Source organism: Pseudophryne corroboree, chromosome 3, assembly GCF_028390025.1.
Source record: "Pseudophryne corroboree isolate aPseCor3 chromosome 3, aPseCor3.hap2, whole genome shotgun sequence".
In the NCBI taxonomy this organism is placed as follows: Eukaryota; Metazoa; Chordata; class Amphibia; order Anura; family Myobatrachidae; genus Pseudophryne; species Pseudophryne corroboree.
In genome coordinates this window covers 23,526,859-23,552,060 of record NC_086446.1, presented here as the reverse complement: position 1 = coordinate 23,552,060, position 25,202 = coordinate 23,526,859, and positions in this window count along the sequence as shown.

The following is a 25,202-nucleotide window of genomic DNA, read 5'->3' as shown; positions in this document are numbered from 1 at the left end:
TGAGGTCCAAGGAACAATTACTGCAGAGCGTGACACTCTCCCTGACAACTCTGCAACAACATGGTTGGCTCCTAAACTTGCCAAAATCACAGTTGGTTCCGACGACAAGACTGTCGTTCTTGGGTATGATTCTGGACACGGAATTACAGAGAGTTTTTCTTCCAGTGGAAAAGGCTCTGGAAATTCAGAACCTGGTCAAACAGATTCTGAAGCCAGCAAGAGTGTTGATTCATCAATGCACTCGGTTGCTAGGGAAGATGGTGGCGGCCTACGAGGCCATTCATTTTGGCAGATTCCATGCCAGAGTGTTTCAGTGGGACCTGTTGGACAAATGGTCCGGATCCCATCTGCACATGCACCGACAGATAATCCTATCTTCCAAAACCAGAATCTCACTCCTGTGGTGGCTGCACAGCTCTCACCTCCTAGAGGGACGCAGATTTGGGATCCAGGACTGGATCCTGGTGACCACGGATGCAAGTCTCCGAGGCTGGGTTGCAGTCACACAGGGGGAAAAATTTCCAGGGAAAATGGTCAAGCCAGGAAGCTTGTCTACACATAAACATTCTGGAGTTAAGGGCCATTTACAACGGCCTTCTACATCTTCTTCGCGATCTGCCCGTCTTGATTCAGTCGGACAACATAACAGCAGTGGCGTACATAGACTGCCAGGGCAGAACGAAGAGCAGAGCGGCAATGGCAGAAGCCACAAAAGTTTTCCGCTGGGCGGAAAGGCATGTAAGCGCTCTGTCAGCAGTCTTCATTCCGGGTGTAGACAACTGGGAAGCAGACTTCCTCAGCAGACACGATCTCCATCCAGGAGAGTGGGGTCTTCATCAAGAGGTCTTTGCAGAAGTGACAAGTCGTTGGGGAATTCCTCAAATAGACATGATGGCGTCTTACCTCAACAAGAAACTTCTGAGATATTGTTCCAGGTCGAGGGACCCTCAAGCAATAGCAGTGGACGCCCTAGTGACACCATGGGTGTTTCAGTCGGTATATGTGTTCCCTCTGATTCCACTCATTCCAAAAGTGATAAAGATCATAAGAAGAACAAGGGTTCATGCACTCCTCATTGTTCCAGACTGGCCAAGGAGGGTTTGGTATCCAGATCTTCAGGAATTGCTCATAGGAGATCCCTGGCCTCTTCCTCTACGAGAGGATCTGTTACAGCAGGGGCCGTGCGTGTACCAAGACTTACAGCGGCTTCATTTGACGGCTTGGAGGTTGAGCGCAGGATCCTAGCCCGAAAGGGTATTCCCGGTGAAGTAATTCCCACACTGCTTCAGACTAGAAAAGAGGTAACGGTGAAACATCATCACCGTGTTTGGAGAAAATATGTGTCTTGGTGTGAATCCAAGAAGGCTCCTACGGAAGAATTTCAGCTGGGCCGTTTTCTCCATTTTCTGCAAGCAGGTGTGGATGCGGGCCTAAAGTTAGGCTCAATTAAAGTACAAATTTCGGCCTTGTCAGTTTTCTTTCAAAAAGAATTGGCTTCCCTTCCGGAAGTTCAGACTTTCGTGGAAGGAGTGCTGCACATCCAACCTCCCTTTGTGCCCCCGGTGGCACCATGGGATTTTAACGTGGTGTTGCGGTTCCTGCAATCTCATTGGTGTGAACCTTTACGTAAGGTAGAGTTGAAATTTGTCACTTGGAAAGTGATCATGCTGTTGGCCTTGGCCTCTCCAAGGCGGGTGTCTGAATTGGCGGCTTTGTCTCACAAGAGCCCCTATTTGATCTTCCATGAAGATAGAGCGGAGTTGAGAACTCGTCAGCAATTTCTGCCTAAAGTGGTGTCGTTTCACATGAACCAACCTATTGTGGTGCCAGTGGCTTCTGACGCTTTTGAGGAATTGAAGTCTCTAGATGTGGTCAGAGCTTTGAAAATTTATGTAGCCAGAACGGCTCAGATTAGGAAAACAGAGGCTCTGTTTGTCCTGTATGATCCCAACAAGATTGGGGCTCCGGCTTCCAAGCAGACTATTGCACGCTGGATCTGTAATACGATTTGGCAAACTCATTCTACGGCTGGATTGCCGTTACCAAAATCGGTGAAGGCCCATTCTACCAGAAAGGTGGGCTCATCCTGGGTGGCTGCCCGGGGGGTCTCGGCATTACAGCTTTGCCGAGCAGCTACTTGGTCGGGTTCAAACACTTTTGCAAAGTTTTACAAGTTTTATACCCTGGCTAAGGAAGACCTCTTGTTTGGTCAATCGGTGTTGCAGAGTCTCCCGCCCGTTCTTGAGCTTTGGTATAAACCCCATGGTTCTTGAAGCGTCCCCAGCATCCTCTAGGCTGTAAGGAGAAAATAGGATTTTAATACCTACCGGTAAAACCTTTTCTCTTAGTCCGTAGAGAATGCTGGGCGCCCGTCCCAGTGCGTACTGTATCTGCAGTCATTGGTTATGGTTACACACGTGTTGTGTTGCGGTTATAGTCAGCCTGTTGCTGTCATTATTCATGCCGTTGAATGCCATGTTGTACGGCATGTCTGAGGTGTGAGCTGGTATGTATCTCACCTTTGTTTAAATCAAAGTAAATCCTTTTTCCTCGAAATGTCCGTCTCCCTGGGCACAGTTCCTATAACTGGAGTCTGGAGGAGGGGCATAGAGGGAGAAGCCAGTTCACACCCCTTTTAAAGTCTTAGTGCCCATGTCTCCTGCGGATCCCGTCTATACCCCATGGTTCCTGAAGCGTCCCCAGCATCCTCTAGGACTAAGAGAAAAGGATTTACCGGTAGGTAGTAAAATCCTATTATTTCTTCTTTTCAGTTTTTTATTTTACAGGGAGGCTGTTGGCTACAGCCTCCCTGCAGCGTGGGACTGAGGGGGGGGGGGGGGGAAGTGTCCGCCCCGTGGGGTCTTGAGCCACTGCTTCCGCTGACTGGGCACTAGCTCCAGAAGGGTCCGATCGCGCCCCGCCGCAGGGCAACCCTCGCCCTGGCAGCCGGCCGCCACCCCCTCAGGAGCTGAAGATGGCGAGTGAGTCACTGTCCCCCCTTGGAAGCGGGAGAACAGTGTGAAGTGGGCGGCTAGAGGGTTAGGAGTGCGGTGTTAACCGCGCTCCTGGAAGGCTCAGCGGTACCTTATGCGGCGCTGGGGGGGAGCGCACTGGGCCAGCACCGGACCCTGCACTGGTCGTTCCCTTCATGTCGGGGTCTGCGAATCCAGGTCAGCCAAATCCTCCAGGCCAGTATAATCTTGAGAGCGGGAAGCTGGCGCCATTGAAGGGGGCGGAGCTTCTCCTCAGAGCGGACCCAGCAGCGTTCAGCGCCATTTGCTCTGCCTGCAGTCGCTATACACTGGACCCAGGTCCCTCCAGAGCTTTCTCCAGCAGTCTGTACGGTACCAGGGGGCTGTAGAAGGGAGGGGAGGCTGCATAATAGGCTGTGTTACCTATTAAGGGACACAGTCAGTGCTGGGAAGGGACTCCCTTTGCCTATAAAGCGCTGTGTTTGGGTTGGCTCCAATCTCTGTGTCTCTCTGCCTTTCTTGGGGGGAAAACTCTGCATAATACCCTGTGTGTTTGTGGGGTGTTGTGTGTGTGTGTGTGTGTGTGTGTGTGTGTGTGTGTGTGTGTGTGTGTGTGTGTGTGTGTGTGTGTGTGGTAACATGTCTAGGGACAATGTGTCATATGCTGCAGAGGATTTGTCCTCCCAGGAGGACTCCATACCATGTAATCAGGATTGCACAGTTTTAGCGCAGATCCCAGCCACAGAGCCAGAATGGTTAGTCTCTCTGAGGGGGACTATATCTCAGATTTCTGATAGAGTTGCTAGGACTGAGCATGCCACTCAGGTCCTCCAGTCCTCTATGGTTGTATGGTCTGATACTGCCTCCTCGGGGTCCCCTGCGGTACATTCTCAAAAACGTGCGCTGGCAATTATGCATGATGACACGGACACCGACTCTGACACTGCAGACGGTGATGGGGAGGTGTTGCGGGGGACGGCATCACTTGCTAAGGGGGTGCAGTTGATGATTGAAGCTGTTAGGGATGTTTTACACATTTCAGACACCGCTCCGGAACAGGTGGAGGAGGCCTTCTTTACAGATAATAAGAAGCCCCCCCTCACCTTCCCGGCATCCAAGGAATTGAATGCTATCTTTGAGAAGGCATGGGAAACTCGGGAGAAGAAATTCCAGATTCCCAAGAGGGTGTTGATGGCTTTTCCCTTCCCAGAGGAGGATAGGAAGAGGTGAGAGTCCCCGCCGATAGTCGACGCCTCTGTATCCAGGCTGTCCAAACAGGTAGTTTTACCGGTCCCGGGATCTACCGCGTTAAAGGACCCAGCAGATCACAAGGTGGATGCTACGCTGAAATCCATTTACACGGCTTCGGGGGCTATATTGCAGCCTACTATAGCCTGTGCTTGGATTGCTAAAGACATTGCCAGGTGATCGATCACTCTGCAGGAGGAATCGTCTACGCTAGACAAAGGTGACGTTGATTTGTTTTTGCGTAATATTCAGGATACTGCAGGGTTCCTGGTGGATTCCATGAAGGACCTAGGTTCCATAGCTGCGGGGATCTCCTCCATGTCAGTCTCGGCTTACAGAGGTCTCTGGTTGCGCAACTGGTCTGCGGACGCGGAATCCAGGAAGTGTGTGGAAGGCCTTCCGTACAAAGGTCAGGCTCTATTTGGGGAGGCGCTGGATGCATGGATTGACACGGCTACCACGGGTAAGTCTCCTTTCTCCCCTCAGCTGCACCGGCTACGAAGAAGCCCTTTTCATCTAACACGTCACAGTCCTTTCGGGCCGCGAGGCCTAGAAAGAATAAGCCTTCGCACACCTTCTTCAGAGGTGGTCCATGCCAAGGGAAAGAAACCCGCTCCCGCAGGTTCCCACACCCAGAAGCCCGCTTCTGATACCCCTAAGTCCTCCACATGACGGTGGACAGCTAGGCCTGGAGGAAGGTCAGGTGGGGGCGAGACTCAGGCAGTTCAGCCACGTCTGGGTGTCGTCGGGTCTGGACCCCTGGGTTCTGGATATAGTGTCCAGGGGGTACAGACTGGAGTTTCAAGAGTCCAGGGGGTACAGCCTCACCGTTTCTTCAAGTCAGGCTTACCAGCTCTGCTGGTGGACAGGACAGTTCTTCTGGAAGCCATCAGGAAATTGGTGGTGTCAGAGGTCATTGTTCAGGTCCCTCTTCAGCAACGGAACAAGGGTTATTATTCGAACCTTTTTGTGCTACCGAAACCGGATGGTTCGGTACGGCCTATTCTAAATTTAAAGTCCTTGAACCCTTATCTCAAGGAGTTCAAATTCAAGATGGAATCTCGGAGAGCTGTCATTTCAGGGCTGTCAGAGGAGGAAGTTCCTGGTGTCCCTGCACATCAAGGATACTTACCTCCACGTTCCAATTTGGGCACCGCATCAAGTTTATCTCAGGTTTGCGCTGATGGACGATCACTATCAGTTCCAGGCGCTGCCGTTTGGCCTCTCAACAGCACCAAGGATCTTCACCAAGGTGATGGCGGAGATGATGGTTCTCCTCCGCAAACAGGGGGTGAACATAATTCCATATCTGGACGATCTCCTGATCAAGGCATCATCCAGGGAGAGGTTGTTGCAGTCCATCGCACGGTTGGATCCTGAATCTTCCGAAGTCTCATCTGGAGCCGACAAGACGGCTGTCTTTCCTGGGAATGATCCTCGACACGGAAGTGCAGAGGTTTTTTCTCCCGGCGGAGAAAGCGTTGGCGATTCAAAAATTGTCCGGGATGTCCTACGGCCTACCCGGGTATCGGTTCATCAATGCATACGCCTTCTAGGGAAGATGGTTGCCGCCTACGAGGCTCTGCAGTACGGCAGGTTTCATGCTCGACCTTTTCAACTGGACCTCTTGGACCAGTGGTCGGGCTCTCACCTACACATGCACAAGAGGATACGCCTGTCTCCAAAAGCCAGGATTTCACTCCTCTGGTGGCTGCAACTTCCACACCTTCTGGAAGGGAGAAGGTTCGGAATTCAAGACTGGATCCTGTGGACCAAAGATGCAAGTCTAAGAGGTTGGGGCTCTGGGGGAAACCTTTCAAGGACGATGGTCGGCTCAAGAGTCACCTCTCCCAATAAACATCCTGGAACTCAGGGCCATTTACAATGTCTAACTACAAGCAGCACATCTTCTACAGGATTGGGCTGTTCAGGTGCAGTCGGACAACGTGACCACAGTGGCCTACATAAACCGACAAGGCGGAACAAAGAGCAGAGCTGCCATGGCAGAAGTGTCAAAGATCCTTGTCTGGGCAGAAAGGCACGCAGTGGTGATGTCAGCAATCTTCATTCGGGCGTAGACAACTGGGAAGCAGACTTCCTCAGCAGACACGATCTCCATCCAGGGGAGTGGGGCCTCCATCCGGAGGTGTTCGAGGAGGTAACCGGTTGGTGGGGGGTTCCTCACATAGACATGATGGCCTCCCGCCTCAACAAGAAGCTACGGAGGTACTGTTCCAGGTCGAGAGACCTACAGGCAGTGGCGGTGGACGCACTGGTAACACCTTGGGTGTTCAAGTCAGTGTATGCGTTCCCTCCACTTCCTTTGATACCAAGAGTTCTTCAGCTCGTGAGAAGAATGAAGGTTCTGGCAATCCTCATTGCTCCGGACTGGCCAAGGAGGGCTTGGTATGTGGGCCTGCTGGATCTTCTGCTAGAAGATCCACGGCCTTTAGAGCTTCGGGAGGATCTGCTTCTGCAGGGGCCATTCGCTTATCAAGACTTACCGCGGCTTCGTTTGTTGGCATGGCGGTTGAACGCCAGATCTTAGCTCGGAAGAGTATCCCGAGTGAGGTCATTCCTACCCTGATACAGGCCAGGAAGGGGGTAATGTCTAAGCATTACCATCGCATTTGGAAGAAATATGTTTCTTGGTGTGAGGCCAAGAAGTTTTTGGCGTTGGGGTTTCAACTTGGTCGTTTTCTCCTTTTTCTGCAGGCAGGGGTGGATATGGGGCTGAGACTGGGCTCCATCAAGGTACAGATCTCTGCTTTGTCCATCTTCTTCCAAAAACAATTGGCTGTTCTTCCTGAGGTTCAGACCTTTTTGAAAGGGGTTCTGCACATTCAGCCTCCCTTTGTGGCACCTATGGCTCCATGGGATCTGAATGTGGTGTTGCAGTTCCTACAGTCTGCTTGGTTTGAGCCTCTACAGGAGGCTGATCTCAAGTTTCTCACGTGGAAAGCGGTCACCTTGTTGGCCTTGGCTTCTGCACGACGCGTGTCGGAATTGGGGGCTTTATCTTGTAAAAGCCCCTATCTGATCTTCCATGAAAACAGGGCGGAACTTAGGACTCGTTCACAGTTCCTGCCTAAGGTTGTGTTGGCTTTCCACATCAACCAGCCTATTGTGGGGCCAGTGGCTGCTGACTCCTCAATTAATTCAAAGGCCTTGGATGTAGTGAGGTCTTTGAAGATTTACGTGAAGAGGACGGCTCGTCATACTAAAAGTGACTCTGTTTGTCCTCTATGATCCAAAGAAACTTGGATTTCCTGCTTCTAAGCAGTCGATTTCACGCTGGATCAGGTTCACTATCCAGCATGCTTATTCCACGGCAGGATTGCCGTGTCCGAAATCTGTAAAGGCCCACTCTACTCGTAAAGTGGGTTCTTCCTGGGCGGCTGCCCGGGGTGTCTCGGCGATACAACTCTGCCGAGCAGCTACTTGGTCTGGGTTGAACACGTTTGCCAAGTTTTACAAGTTCGATACTTTGGCCTCTGATGATCTCAAGTTTGGTCAGGCAGTGTTGCAGGAGCCTCCGTGCTCTCCCTCCTGTACTGGGAGCTTTGGTACTAATATGGACACCATGGTACTAATATGGACCCCAGCATCCTATAGGACGTTAGAGAAAATAGCATTTTGGTTACCTACCGGTAAATCCTTTTCTCGTAGTCCATAGAGGATGCTGGGCGCCCGCCCAGCGCTTCGTTTCCTGCATTGGTTTTATAGTTCAGTGTTACCTGGTTCCTAGGTAAGTTATTTACTGTTTCAGCTGTTGCTGAAGTTGTTCCGGCATGTTGGCCGGATTCTCATGTTGTGTGAGCTGGTATGAATCTCGCCACTATCTGTGTAATTCCTTCTCCTCGGGCACAGTTTCTAGACTGAGTCTGGTAGAAGGGGAATAGAGGGATGAGCCAGTCCACACTATTAAACTCTTAAAGTGCCAATGGCTCCTGGTGGACCCATCTATACCCCATGGTACTAATATAGACCCCAGCATCCTCTATGGACTACGGAAAAAGGATTTACCGGTAGGTAACCAAAATTCTATTTTTTTCTTTCCTGATTTTTTGCACTGGGGCTCTTCCTGGGTCTGATTCCAGTTCCAGGTTTGGATCAGAAGTTCCAATTGGATAGCTGAAGTAGCTAAAATCTTGTGTTATAGGCCCTACACACTGGCCGATTTTCTGAAAGATATGAACGATCTCGTTCATAAATGAATGAGAACTCGTTCATATCTTTCAGTGTGGAGACTCCAGCGATGAACGATGCGCGTCCCTGCGCTCGTTCATCGCTGGTCTCCCGTCGGCTGTGCATGCAGGCCAATATGGACGATCTCGTCCATATTTGCCTGCTCTTCAATGCAGCCGGGTGACGGGGGGAGTGAAGAAACTTCACTCCCCCCGTCACTGCCCCCCCCGCCGCCGGGTCGCTCGTCGGCCGTATCGGCCGTCGGGCACCTCGGCGGCGCATCGGGAAATGTGTAGGGCCCCTTAGATTCCTTAAGAGTTCTGAGTGTCTGTGCTCCAGGTTTAGTACTATGCACTTCTAAGTTTCTCCAGTTGTGTTGATCTGAGTTCCCAGTGGTGGGTCCCAGCCTTTAGCTCCTGTATCAGGGGCCGGGGTTGAGTTCTGTATGACCAGATCCAGGCTCTCATGGATGGGGTTTCAGTTCTGTATCTTTGTACAGATACCAGTCCAGAGTGACATTGTGTGGTTGTGATTGTCCCAGACATCTGAGCTTATCAGCTATAGTCCATACCTGTGTTCCCTCTATGAACTAGAACTATCTGGAATCTCATTTCATCTTTATGTCAGTTACACCCAAGGGTCCAGATACGGATCAACAGAATTCTTTAACTATGACAGGAACCAACTGATTTCATGGTGGCTTCAGACAAGCCTACCAAATTCCTGACCCACACACATAACCTTTAATGCTTCCCTATCCAGTTACATTCCCCTCTGCACAGTCCCCATAACCTCACATTTTGTCTTCCAACATTGCTGGGTGATCATATCATACAACCCACTAAGAAGCTAGCAATCTGGGGAAACATTATGTAACAGGTTGCATCTATCCTTGTGTATCAATGCCTGTTTCCCTATAGATTGTAAGCTTGCGAGCAGGGCCTTCCTACCTCTATGTCTGTCTGTCTTTGCCCAGTTTTGTTCTATAACTGTTGTTCTAATTGTAAAGCGCAACGGAATATGCTGCGCTATATAAGAAACTGCTAATAATAATGCTAATAATGGTGTCCAGTCCAGCTCACTCCAAAACTATACAGGCACCTGAGACGATGGGGCTCCCTGGCATGTACTCATTGATTGAATGCTAAAACCATTATCAAACCTGAGTTTGTAATGAACCTTGTTTAATAAAACTGTGTTGTATTGGGTTGTTGTGATGACTCTTTCATGTTCAAATATTAACACCTTGATGTCTAAGATCCTAGTTCCACCGGAAACAGATACGAAGCAAATTTCATAGAGTAGGAACTTGTAGATAAAGAACCCTGGACCTGGGTGGCCATCTTGCTGTACCCGGATCACATGTAAGTGGCACCGTCCTCCATCAGCTTCTGCCGCATAGACTGTTTTACCCACTGCCTCCACATACCTCTCCCTCCGCTCCTCTGTATATCTCAGCACTCACCCCCTGTGGCCCTGCGCGGCCGGGACACCGTGTTTAGAGCCTCCTGGAAGTGGGACCCGGGATCGGGGAGCGGCCGTGCCGAGACCTGTGGCGGCTTACCCTTTCCCCTGTGCCTGCTTATCCATCATCTCCCGCCTGCCCCACACCCTAGGGAGCAGACGTGAGGAGGAAGACCCCCTTGTTTGTCTCCCAGAACCACCGCTGTAGTCTGTCAATCCCTGCTCATCTCCCCGACGGCGGCCATCTCACCGTGCTCGGATCGACTGTTAGTGGCAACGTCCTACACCAGCTCCTGCAATCCCCTCTGCTTCTGCATACCTCCTCCTCCCCTCCTCAGGATACCTGAGTACTCGCCCCCCTACGGCCCTGCGCAGTTTGGATCTCACTCTGCGGTCTGAACTTGCCGTGTCTTCCCCAAGACCCGGGAGCAGCAGCATATCTGCAGTGCTGACCTGCTGGATGCACTTTGGTAACGTGGAGGGCTGACGTCTGTTCTCCCCTCCCTGCTTCCCCTGGTCTTCGCGACAGTGTGTGGCCCCTGCCATCTCCACCCTCCTTAGCGCTACAGGGGTTCATAATTGGATACATCCCTCGTAAGCCCATTTTACTGACGCCCGTTGGAGCACTCGGTACCGACACGTGGCCGCTCAACTGGCCCATGCCACCAAGGCACTGTCCTAAGAGAAGGGGTCTGGTGACCATCTTTAACCTGCTACTTTCACGGAGTGTACTCTCACCCTTGCTGTGGTGCTGCCCCGGATGCTGCTTGCATATAACCACTCCTTCGACCATATTTTCAAGCTACCTACTCTACAGCCATATTGCCTTACAGCTGTGAACACTCCGTAATGTGAGCGTTCTTTACTTCTTCTACCGCCACTCATGTTTGCCTACTTTACATGTTCTAGTTGCTACTGTGACTGAGTATCCCTGTTTCACATTTATCCTTTGATTGGACCCGGCCGTGTACGAGCACCTTTTCATTGTTACCTGGCTACATTCTCGACGAGAAATGCCTCCCAAAAAGAACCCGGTGCTTCCCAAAATCTCCTTACCCTTTCTAATTTCCCCTTTATAAAGCATCTCCTCTCCGCCCACCATGCCAGATCCTGTGGTGCCGAATGTCCTGTCATCCATACTCATGGTCTCCGGAGTTGACTGCAATCTGATGCTCCTTTGACTGTGAAATCCCTTTGCCAGATTCTCTCTGCTTTTAAATCGGAACTCTCTAAAGACCTAACCTCTGCTGTCCGCGAGGTCAAGACTGAGCTGGTGGCAATTGGGGACAGGACTGACCACTTGGAACGTAAGGTGGAGGAACTGGTCGCCTCCCATAACGAACTGATCACATCTCACGATCACCAACAACAGAAGCTAGACCAATTTCGGTCTAAATTAGATGATATGAAGGACATCTCGTTGCAACAACATCAAGATAAGGGGCATCCCTGATTCTGTTACTAACTCTGAATTGGAACCCTATGCCATCGCCCTTTTCAAGAAGCTCCTCCCCGCTGCGGATACCGCCGAGCTCCTAATTGACCGTATTCACTGCCTTCCTAAAGACACCCTCCTCCATGTGCATTTCTTTACGGTTAAAGAACGTATCATGAGAGCTGCCAGAGAATCCAAAAATTCGGACACCCTAGGGGGTCTTCAAATTTTCCAGGACTTCTCCGCTGCCACCATTGCGAAGAGACGTACCCTTACACCTATTACCCTTGCGCTTTGGTCCCATGACATCCATTACCGCTGGGGTTTTCCGGTCAAACTGATAGTTTCCTATGAGGACTCCACCTATATCATCTCCTCCCTCGATGCGGGAGTCAAATTGCTCTTGGATTGAGACATTACTGTTCAAAAGTCATCTGCATTGTCCCGCACTACTTCCATCCGCCAGGAAATGGTCGAATACCTGAATCACCTGGTCACGGTACCGGGTCCTTTCGAATTTCTTTTCAGTTCTCTGAAGTTATGGACCTCTTCCCCCCCCCCCCCCCCCCCCCCTACTGAGAGGGGATGGTTTCATTGATTATAGTGTCCATTCTAATTGTTGACATTTATCCTGGTCTATATGTTACAGGTTTACTCTTTCACTTGTTACACTGTATCTGTTATACTATGCTGGTTATTTACTGTTATTTAAGTTTACTTTCTGCTCTTAGGGGAATTGCAACTTACTGGAGATATTCCTAGTTGACTGTATGTTGTTGTCCCCTATGCCCTCCCCTACAACTCCGTAGGTATAGCTTAACATGTTTATATTCTCTCCTTAGATGTTATACTTGAGTGGCGGTGCCTGTTTCGCCAGCCCGCCCTTCAACTTTTTCTATACTACTGCAAGTTACAAATTTTTCCCTCCCCTGCAGTAGTCATGCAAGTCCAATGTACCAGAACTTTTTTTGTTCACCCCCTTACTCCCCGTTTTAAACCTTTCTTCCTGACCCCCCACATGCCTCCCTCACCACCAAACTCCAGATTCATTGCTCTCCTCCATTTAACGTGGTACTTTGATCTTCGGCCAAATTGCATTTACTGTGTTCAGTATAGATTTCTGCCTCTCTCCCTTGGGTATCCGGACTCCAGGTCGACAGCAAAAAGATCGACACACCTTAGGTCGACGCCAATTGGTCGACAAACCTTAGGTCGACATGGACAAAAGGTCGACAGGAACAAGGTCGACATGGAAAAAGGTCGACATGAGTTTTTCACGATTTTTTTCTTTTTTGGAACCTTTTCATACTTAACGATCCACGTGGACTACGATTGGAATGGTAATCTGTGCCGAGCGAAGTGGTAGCGGAGCGAAGGCACCATGCCCGAAGATGCGAGGGGATGCGGTGCACTAATTGGGGTTCCCGGTCACTCTACGAAGAAAACGACACCTAAAAAACATAAAAAACTCATGTCGACCTTTTTCCATGTCGACCTTGTTCCTGTCGACCTTTTGTCCATGTCGACATTTGTCCATGTCGACCAGGGTGTGTCGACCAATTGGCGTCGACCTAAGGTGTGTCAACCTTTTTGTTGTCGATCCTGAGTCCCAGACCCCTCCCTTGACATACATTGTCAATGCTGAATCTCCTCTCTCTTAATGTTAAGGGTCTGAACTCATCTAACAAGCGCAGACTGGCCCTCTCTTTCTTCCACCAACAAAGGGCGGATGTCGTCGCGCTGCAGGAAACCCACTTCTCCTCTGCTAATCCCCCCTTTTTAAAAATAGCAATTTCCCCATGGGATACTACGCAAATGGCCCGTTTAAACATAATGGAGTGGCTATCCTCTTTAACAAACATGTTACCTTTGTCCTCCACTCCCAAATCTCTGACAAAAGTGGCTGCTGTCTGATACTTACGGGTCTCCTGGATGACAAACCCACTACACTGGTTTGTCTATATGCCCCTAACTCTAATCAAGTACCATTCCTGTGTAAACTGTTTCTCACAATTCGTAAATCGCTCAAGGGTTCCCTGGTTGTTTTAGGAGAAAACAATTTAGTTTTAGAGCTAAAACTAAACAAATCTGGTCATCCCTCCCGCCCCATCCCTTCAGCTCAATCCGGCCCCTCTTTAGCCTTCCGCAATTTACTCACGGAGTCCGATCTATTTGATATCTGGACCAATAACCCCTCAGGGTGGGAATATACATTCCACTCCTCAGTTCACAATTCCTACTCTAGGAGAGACCTAATTCTATGTGATAAATGGTCTCTCCAGAGAACTAGGGACATTGCTATCCTACCGATCACTTGGTCAGACCATGCCCCCGTTCTTTGGAAATGGAATCTTTCCGACACCCAAAACCCCCCTAGACAGTGGCGTCTTTTTCCCTATCTCCTAAACAATCCTCTTTCCAAAAAACTAATCCTTGATTCCATAAACTCTTATCTAGCTACCAATCCCCCCCTAGACACCTCCGTTTTAAACCACTGGTGTGCCTTTAAAGCTGTTACTCATGGAGCAGCTATCCAAGCTGGTGCCACCCTCAAGAAACAAGCCCTTCAGTTACAGTCGAAACTGGAAGCTGAACTGAAAGATCTCGAATCACAGAACATGGCCAATCCCTCTAGAACCCTCAAAAAAGAACTCTCCAATATTCGCAGCCAACTCCAAAAATTGCTTCTTGGTCGTACACAAGCAGCCTTAAATAGAATGAGACAAAAGTTCTATCTTCAGGGTAATAAATCTGGAAGAATGTTAGCTCGTAACCTCCGTGCTCAGCAAGCTAGGAACAAGATCAAATTCATCTACTCTCCCTCTAAACAGAAGGTCCTTTACCCTAGAGATATCACAAACCATTTTGCACAATATTACGCTAAACTTTACAATATACTAACTGACTCCTCTACCCCTCAGCCTACTCCCCTCTCTATTACTTCTTTTCTAGACAATCTCTCCCCACTCTCACCGAGGAGCAACTGTCCGCTCTTAATGCCCCATGGACCTCTGCTGAAGTCTCCACAGCTATTAAGTCCTCTCCCCGTAACAAGGCCCCAGGCCTGGATGGGTTTGTTACCGATTTTTATGCCTCATTCCATGATGTTCATTCTTCCCATTTGACTGCTCTCTTCAACAATTTCTCTGATCTTGGGACCCTGCCGGCAGAACTTCTAGAAGTGCGAATAGTTACTATACCCAAACCCGGCAAAGATCCTGCCTATGTACACAACTATCGCTCTATCGCGTTGCATGCGGGGAAAAAGGAATAAAAAAAAAGTTAGTATTGGGTGTATGCTATAGGCCGCCTGGTATCAACGCATCTGATGAGGAATTGTTACTAAAGCAAATTGAAAGACCAGCAGGAGTAGGAGACATAGTAGTGATGGGAGATTTTAACTCTCCAGAGATAAACTGGACAAACAATTCATGTGATACTGCTAGGGGCAATATGTTTTTAAACACACCTTAATGATAACTACTTAGTTCAACTAATTGAGGAACCAACTAGGTACAATGCAATCTTAGACCTGGTATTAACAAACAATGGGGATTTGGTATCTGGTATTATAGTAGAGGAACCCATAGGAAACAGCGACCACAATATGGTCACATTCAATATCAGTTTCCATAAACAGCCCTATACTGGCTCAACTAGAACTCTAAACTTTAGCAAAGCAAATTTTGAAAAGATGAGGGTATTTTTCAGGGATATTGAATGGGAAGGTTTGTTTTTAGGAAAAAATACTACGGAGAAATGGGAGGTACTAAAATTCCTGCTAGCTAAAAATACTCTCAAATTTATTCCTACGAGCAGCAAAAAAAAGGAATAAAAATCATAAACCGATGTGGCTTAACAAAAAGATAAAGGAAATTATGGGCAAGAAAAGGCAAGCATTTAAAAAATACAAATCTGATGGGGAAGCAGAGTCATTTCAGCACTATAAGGAATGTAACAAAATTTGCAAAAAGGAAATAAGAGCGGCTAAAGTACAAACTGAAAAACTAGTAGCAAAGGAAAGCAAAGCGAATCCCAAAAAAATTCTTTAAGTATAGGCACTTTAAAAGACAAGTTGGGAGTCTTAAGCAAACATGATAATGACATAGCAGACACACTAAATGAGTTTTTTTCAACAGTATTTACTATAGAGGACCCAATTCAGGGACTAACACATAATCTCAATAATGAGAATATCCCACTGATAGGTACTTATTTAAGCGAGGAAGTAGTCTGTGCCCGATTAAAACATCTAAAGATTAATAAGTCACCAGGTCCTGATGGTATTCACCCAAGAGTTCTTATGGAGCTTCACTCTGAACTTGCAAAACCGCTATTTTTGTTCTTTAAGGATTCAGTAATATCAGGTATGGTTCCCAAAGACTAGCGTATAGCGGAAGTAGTGCCCATATTCAAAAAGGAAAGGAAAGCTGAACCAGGTAATTATAGACCAGTTAGTCTTACATCTATAGTGGGGAAAGTATTGGAAGGTATTCTAAGAGATAGTATTCAGAAGTTCCTTGAAGTCAATAAGGTCATTAAAAGGAATCAACATGGGTTTATGAAGGACAGATCCTGTCAAACCAACTTACTCGGCTTTTATGAAACAGTAAGCGCAAACCTAGATCAGGGTAAAGAGGAGGATGTAATCTTTTTAGATTTTTCCAACGCATTCGACACTGTACCACATATGAGACTTATCTACAAGCTACAAGAAACAGGGCTAGGAAGCACAATATGCACTTGGGTCAAAAACTGGTTAGATAATAGAGAGCAGCGCGTTGTGGTTAATGGATGTTTTTCAAATTGGACTGACGTGCTAAGTGGTGTGCCACAAGGCTCAGTATTAGGACCGCTATTCAATATTTTCATTAACAACCTAACAGAAGGTCTAGAGAGCATGGTGTGAATTTTTGTAGATGATGCCAAATTGTGTAAAGTTATAAATGCGGAGGGGGATGCTGAGTCGCTTCAGAACGACTTAGTTAAATTAGAAGCTTGGGCAGCGAAATGAAGAATGCGCTTCAATACAGACAAGTGTAAGGTAATGCACTGTGGTAACAAGAACAAAAATAACACCTACCTACTAAATGGGGTAAAATTAGGGTATTCTGTACTGGAAAAGGACTTAGGTGTCCTCATAGATAGCAAACTAAGCAGTAGTACCCAAAGTAGGACTGCAGCAAATAAGGCTAATAAGATATTAGCATGCATAAAACGGGGAATTGATGCTAGGGACGAGAGTATTATACTCCCGTTATATAAATCACTTGTGAGGCCACACCTTGAATACTGTGTACAATTCTGGGCACCTTACTACAAAAAGGATATCCAGGAGCTAGAAAAGGTTCAGAGGCGGGCGACCAAACTAATTAAGGGTATGGAGACGCTGGAATACGAGGAAAGGCTTGCAAGACTAGGCATGTTTACACTGGAAAAGAGGAGATTAAGAGGGGAGATGATCAACGTTTACAAATATATAAGGGGACAATATACAGATCTTGCGCAGGACCTGTTTTTGGTTAGATCAACACAGAGAACTTGTGGACACTCACTCAGGTTAGAGGAGAGGAGATTCCGCACAATACGGCGTAAATGCATTTTTTATGGTAAGGATGATACGTGTTTGGAATTCCCTGCCCGAGAGAGTTGTAATGGCCGACTCAGTCAACACCTTTAAGAATGGGTTAGATAAATTCCTAATGGATAAGGATATCCAGGGTTACGGGGCATGGTCACGCACTATGGTTATTATAAAAAGGAGGGGTAAAAAGTAATGGCAGTCATCAACTTCAGTCAAAATTTTATACAAAATAATTGTGCATAGGAGACCACAAATAGGTTGAACTCGATGGACAATTGTCTTTTTTCAACCTTAGACACTATGTTACTATGTTACTTGTGAGAGACTGTGGAACTGAGCCCTAGCCAGAATCTGTGGTTTATCCTCCATTTGGGAAAAAGAAGTAGTCTATTTACATATAATGTATAATATAATATTAACCGTTTTTATAATATTCTTCTTAATACAGATGGAGAGGTGTCAAACCTCAGGTTTTATGTATGTGTAATAAACTATTTAGATTTTTTATTCTGGTAACTGTGTAATCGACCCTTCATTTTTTGGTTTAACAGCCGGCGCCAGTATTCTTTTCTCTATATGTGAGGTAAAATGGCTGCTCAGTGTTTTCTGGGCACCCTCCCCTTCAGATGATGGAACTTGCCCACCTGCCGTACAGCGATTGCCCTGGTGGTCTAGTGGAATAAGGTGCACTGCACCTGGGCCCCCACTCATCTGCCCTCCAGCTGTCTCTGTTCAGCGGGAGGGGATAGTCGCTCATCGCGGCTCCTTGCACGCAGGGAGCTAGTCAAATTACCCTCCAGGTCCGGGTGCAGCTGCGGGAGGAGGCTTAGTGGCTTCCTGGATGTCCCATGGTGGAAGACCCCGGCCCAGTTACCGGCGCTGCACCCACGGACTCCGAGTGTTGGAGCGGGCATGCTGGGCGCTAAGTGCGCCAGCATCCCGCTCTCTTTGCTGCGGCTGCAGCGCAAGTTATCAAAGTGAAAAAGTAACCTATCTGTTTTAGAAACAGCTCCTATTGAGAGGTGCTGTGCTCCTGCCTTGGCACCAAAACAAAACTGGTGAGGACGGGGTATAGGGGACCGGGTGGCAAGGCCTGCTGGGTACTTTAAAGTAACCCTTTTGGTGCCAGCCTGCTCACAGCCAGCCTATACCCAGCGTTAGGCCTTTTCCTGTGCCCCCTAGTGGACGATGACGAAAGCATATTTATTTAATACATTTTTTTATCACTATTCACGGGAGTGGACCGGTTAGAGGGAGTAGTGCACAACATATGCTATGATAACGACCCGTTGCTAAGTACTTGGTTAAACAAGGAAGTAGACCAGGAGAGACTAAGTAAAATTAAGATAAATAAATCTCCTGGGCCAGATGGACTTCACCCCAGGGTTCTAATGGAACTTAACTCAGAGATATTGAGGCTCCTATAATTGATTTTCAGTGAGTCATTTACATCAGGAATGATACTGCGAGGCTAATCTTCCTTGCTAGACGTTCATCGTCTGCAGATCCGCTCTGTCAGTCCCTCCATTGGTTACCGGTATTCTACCGTATTAAATATAAAATACTTTTACTCACATACAATGCTATTAACCAAACTGCACCAACATACATCTCTTCACTCATCTCAAAATATCTACCTACCCGACCTCTCCGCTCTGCACAAGATCTACGTCTCTCATCCACACGCATTACTTGTTCACACTCAAAATTACAGGACTTTATCCGAGCTTCACCCACTCTGTGGAATGCCCTCCCACGCACAGTAAGACTCGCCTCTAGTCTCCAAACCTTTAAATGTTCCCTGAAAACTCACCTCTTCAGACAAGCCTATCAAATTCCAGACCCACCCACATAACCTTCAGTGCTTCCCTATCTAATTACATCCTCTGTAGAGTATTCAAAACATCACATATCTTGTCTTTCTTTAGTCTCACACCCTCCTGACACTTGGATAACTTTGTGGGGTATCATCATACAACCCATTAAGAACCTAGCAATCTGGTGGACCATTATGCAATAGGTAGCATCTATCATTGAGTATCTATGCCTATTTCCCTATAGATTGTAAGCTTGCGAGCAGGGCCTTCCTACCTCTATGTCTGTCTGTTTTTACCCAGTTTTGTTCTATTACTGTTGTTCTAATTGTAAAGCGCAACGGAATATGCTGTGCTATATAAGAAACTGTTAATAAATAAATAATACAGAAGGACTGGCGTATAGCAGAGGTGGTCCCAATATTTAAAAGGGGAATTAAAACTCATCCTGGTAACTATAAACCAGTAAGTTTGACATCTAAAGTAGGGAAAATACTGGAAGTTATAATAAGGGATAGCATTCTGGAGTACTTGGATTCCTCCAAGCTTATTAATAGGAATCAGCATGGTTTTGTGAAGGACAGGTTATATCAAACTAACCTAATTAGCTTCTTCGAGGAAGTGAGTGATAATATTGATCAGGGTAAAGCAGTGGATGTGGTCTTTCTGGACTTTGCTAATGCCTTTGACAAAGTCCCACATAAGAGACTAATTTTCAAATTAAGAGAGCTTGGGGTAGGAAATCCTATGTGTACGTGGGTGAGTAATTGGCTGTATAACAGAAAACAGCGAGGGGGGATAAATGGGATGTTGTCTGCATGGGCCTCAGTGCTTAGTGGAATACCACAGGGTTCAGTACTCTGACCATTTCTGCATAACATATTAATTAATTACCTAGGGGTGGGTCTGGAAAGCACAGAGTCAATTTTTGCAGCCAATTCTAAACTGTGTAGAGTAATTGATTTAGACAAGGATGTTGAGTCTCTACGGAATGACTTAAATAGACTGGAGGTCTGGGCAGACAAATGGGGACTGAGGTTCAGTATAGAAAAATATAAAAAGTTATGCACTTTGGGACTAAGAACAGTCGGGCAGCCTATAAACTAAATGGTGAAAATGTAGGGATAACGGTAGTTGAAAAACATTTGGGTGTTCTCATCGATAATAGACTTAGTAGCAGTATGCAATGTCAAAATGCAGCAAAAAAAAAAGCAAATAAGGTGTTAGCATGCATTAAACGGGGAATAGAGACAATGGATGAGAGTGTAATCCTGCCACTGTATAAATCATTGGTGCGGCCACACCTGGAATAATGTGTACAGTTCTGGACATCGCACTATAAAAAAGATATCTTGGAACTCGAAAAGGTTCAGAGGCGAGCCACCAAACTGGTTAAGTTGTTAGAGGCACTGAATTATGAGGAAAGACTTACAAGGTTGGGTATGTTTACACTGGATAAGAGGCGGCTGAGAGGGGACATTATTAATATTTAGAAATACATAAAGGGACAATACAAGGATTTATCAGATGATCTGGTTTTTTTTTTTAAACTACACAGGACACCCCCTGAGGTTAAAAGAAATTACATTTCATGCACAATGGAGGAAAGGGTTCTTCACAGTAAGAGCAGTAAGGATGTGGAATTCTCTGTCAGAGAAGTAATGTTGGACTCGGTCAATAAGTTTAAAAATGGATTAGATAAATTCCTAACTGAAAGAAATATCCAAGGTTACAGTAGTTATATGAGGTAAAATTTTATTTAAAAAAATATATAACATTTTATAATACAGGTTAAACTCGATGGACATTTTGTCTTTTTTTCTACCTCATCAACTATGTGACTTGTGGGCCTGGTCCACAGGCAATGTAGAATATCCGTGTATGGTATCTCACATTTATAGCAGCTAGAAGTAGGTGTATCACCTATAATACATTATAATCTAGGAGTGAAGTAAGATCTCTGCAATATAATATGTTGCATCTCAGTATAGGAGATAGAAATTGTTTATTTAATGCAAGATTTGCAGCTTGAACTGTTTGTAACGAAAGACCTGAAAAGTCCGCTCGCCACCTCAGTCGCCCTAATCGGCATCTGCACGGATATATTACAGGGTCTGGAATTCTTACTTCACCTGGTGTGCTGCTAAGAATTACGATGCATACAAATTCAGAACTTCCAGACTTCTGGTTTTTCTGCAACAAGGCCTGGACTTAGGCCTTCGTCTAGCCTCCCTCAAGGTTCATATATCTGCCTTGTCGGTGTGGTTTCAGATAAAGATTGCGTCTATTCCTGACGTTCATACTTTCACTCAGGATGTGTTACGGATTCAGCCTCCTGTGGCTCCATGGGATCTGTCTGTCATCCTGAATGCCCTACAAGAGTCTCCATTTGAACCTCTTGAGTCAGTGGACCTTAAATGGCTTACGGCTAAGGTCCTTTTCTTATTGGTTATTGCCTGTCAGAAGGGTATCGGACTTAGGTGCTTTATCCTGTCGTACACCCTTTTTGATATTTCATCATGACCAAGCAGTTCTCCGAACTCGCCCCCGGTTATTTACCTACGGTGGTGTCATCTTTTCACCTTAACCAAGAGATTGTGGTTCCGGCATTCATCTCTTCTGACTTGTCCTCCAAAGAGCGATCTTTGGATGTGGTAAGGGCTCTCCGTATATATGTGGAGAGGACTGCCTCTATTAGAAGGTCAGATGCCCTTTTTGTTTTATTTGGTTTCCACAAACGTGACTGGCCTGCGAATAAGCAAACCTTGGCCAGATCGATTAGAATGGTGATTGCACAAGCTTATGCGCAGGCTGGGCTCCCAGCTCCTGCTGCTATTGAGGCCCATTCTACTCGGTCTGTTGGACCTTCTTGGGCAACCCGCCATGGCACTTGCACAGAACAATTTTGCGAGGCGGCTACATGGTCCTCAGTGGACACATTTATTAGGTTATATGCCTTTGATACTTCCGCCTCTCAGCATGCTTCCTTTGGACGCCAGGTTCTCATACCCACTAAGGTGCCGTCCCCTCCCTTGAGGAACTGATTTAGGACATCCCCAATGTATTCCCTGTGGAACACAGTGTATCCTGCTGCAGAAAAGGATATTTATGGTAGACTTACCATGGTTAAATCTCTTTCTGCAAGGTACACTGGGTTCCACAGGGCGCCCACACTGACGCACTTAGCTTCTTTGGGTTTGAATGGCATTAGCCGCTAGTCCCTTCTCCTGTCGTGAGAATGTGGTTCTATGTGACTAACATCTGCCTTCTCATTTATCTGCATTGGACTGGTTAACAAAACAGCTCACAGTGCCTGGAGGCCCCGCAATGCATTTTGGGACGGTCTAAAGCTTTAGCCTGTTGGTGCCTCTGGTCAAGATCCATCTCTACACCCAGATGTATTCCCTGTGGAACCCAAAAGATTTAACCATGGTAAGTCTACCATAAATCTCTTTTTATGTCAGTTATACCCAAGGGTCCAGATACAGATCAACAAAATTCTGTAACTATGACAGGAACCAACTGATTTCATGGTGTCCAATCAAGCTCACTCCAAAACTATACAGGCCCCTGAGATGATGGGGCTCCCTGGCATGTACTCATTAATTGAATGCTAAAACCATTATCAAACCTGATATATACTGAACCTTTGTTAATAAAACTGTGTTGTATTGGGTTTTTGGTGTGATGACTCTTTCATGTTCAACTATTAACACCTTGATGTCTAATATCCTAGTTCCACCAGGAACAGATATGAAGCAAATTTCATATAGTAGGAACTTGCAGATAAATAACCCTGGATGTTGGCCTCCAAGATATACATGTTTTGAACAAATATGAACATTCTGTCATTTGTTATATACATACTGACTTGCAGTGGTGGGGAGAAGTGCCAACAAAAAAATTCTTTGTTTTGCATTATCTATGCAGTGTCCAGACAATACCTTGTTTTCTTTCTCAAGAAAATACCATTAGTTCCTTATTTATCTTAAAAAGAAAAGACAATCTCCCCAAGAAAAGCAACTTTAAAAAAATTTTTTTAATTAAATTGCAAGAAACGGTGAAGAGAGAAAATATTTTTTTTATTTTTAACAAAATCATATAATAAAAAAAAGATATACATCTGAGTAACAAGAATATCAATAACACAAAAGAAAAGTTATGTATAAGAAAATAGGATTTTAATTACCTACAGGTAAATCCTTTTCTCGTAGTCTGTAGATGCTGGGATCCACATTAGTACCATGGGGTATAGACCCCACCAGGAGCCATTGGCACTTTAAGAGTTTGAGAGTGTGGGCTGGCTCCTCCCATTATGCCCCTCCTACCAGACTCAGTCTAGAAACTGTGCCCGTGGAGACAGACATCTTCGAGAGAAGGATTATACACAGATAGTCGCGCGATTCACACCAGCTCACACTGTCGAAGTCAAAAATATTACATAGAACATACAGACTCCACACATTATGAGTTGCTATGCTTGCAAATACGTGCAGCGAGCACTGCAATATATGGTAACATACGTATTTACACAGACATGCCACAAAAATAGATTCAACACATATTTCATACAGCACATACATTTAAACATATCAAGCACCAGACATCATAAGGTTTCAAATTATATAATGGAGTAACGTCATGTATGTGTATTATTGGAGCGGAGCAAGATGGACATGTCGTGCTTGGTGTCAAAGTAACCAGATTAATGTGTAGATTCATTTGGTGCCTGTGATTAGGTTGTAGCACATTGCCATGAGTAGATATGATTGAATGTATGAGTATGAAGCCACAATTCAACTGACAACAAAGGACATTCCATTTAAAGCATGTAGACAGGAAACTCAGGCCAGCCCTTTTGATGTCTTCAAGGCTTGCATATGAACTGACCAATGACTCATCATGAGAATGTTCCCTCCCCTAGACTAATAACAAAAGACCTGTGCACGCCCCCAACTCTCAGTGTATTGCTGATCACACACACAGAAGTCACTGATTTCCCCTGGGTCCTGAGCGAGATGGAGTGTTGGTAATATTTTGCTGATGTTAGCTGGTGTTGAGACACTGCTAAAGATGGAGGAACTGGAGCGATTATAAAGTGCATTGAGGGAGATGGTAATTGTATTGCTGGCCATGTATGTATTTGAATTCGTTTCTAATAACTGCTTACTGTGTAAATTGTAACCATGTAACAATATATATATACTGTACATTGTGATATATTGAATACATATCCTTTTAATAACAAATATATACATCAATGAGCTTTGGAACTCATAATGTGTGGGTGTATTGTTTTCTCTTATGGGATGTAGAATTTTGCAATGTATAGCGCACATTCATAGCACGTGGTAATAAGATGCGCAGGCGTCCACAGTATATATTAGAGCTGGCATTTTAAATATTTGTTAGAAAGTAATTTGAATTGAACAGATGGGGCTGCGTCCGTGATATCACGTTCTTAATGATGCACTGTACATTACAAAAGCGGCTATGGTCTACCAGCTAAAGATGGACGCATCTTGATGCTGCTGAATCACGTGCTGTGTTTTGTTGTGTTATCAGTAAGGCACTGAAATGAAATTCAAGGGACAGTAAGTTTCTCACAATATTTAAAATGCTACAGCAAATTTTTATTGTTGCAAAACAAAGTTCAAATAAGTCATATTGTGTTTGATTCAGATTGGATTGTTTATCTGTTAAGTAAATTTAAAGAACATTTAAAAGTTGCTGCATAGCCATAATATAGCTGTGTTAGCATGCTGAGAAAATTCGTATATTTTTAAACTCAGGCCTAAAGTAACTTTTGGTGCCTGTATAGAGTGTGATTTCTTTGTGATAAAAGAGCCGCATGGTCTGTCCTCCATTTTGGGCTAGCCACATGGCCTGTCCACCATCTTGTACAAGCCACATGGATGTGAAAGGGGGAGGAGCAGTGGCCATTTTAGGAAGGTCACTTTCTAAATAGCTGACTGGTTAAAACAATCAGTTTCCTTTGTCACAAAGTTTCCACATATCTACAAATCCAGCACCATTTATAAATTACCAATGAATTTATTTAACCCATGCCATAATCAATTACAAATAGTTTCAATTGGGCCTAGTGAGAGTAAATGGTGAGATAAATGAATACTTGATGTAAGAGAATTACACACAGATAAAAAGAGTTTTGTCTTTTTTCCTTTCTTTTCTTCCAAGACTTGTGGAGTCTGTTTACTAGGGTAGGATAGGCATTGAAATGCTAATTAACTTGTGTAACTACTTTCTGAACAAGCAAGGCAAATATCTTTGATATGCAAATCAGAGGCCCTGATAGAATACAGTCATTCAGTGTGCCCACGAATACATATGAAGGTGTTTCATAGAAGCGCAGTATATAGTGTGTGTGTGTATATATATATATTTATATTATGTGTATGTTCTGCAAGATAGCTATCCAATCGGAATCATATAATTTAAATTATAATTATTGCAGTCATTATAGATCTGTGTGGAAT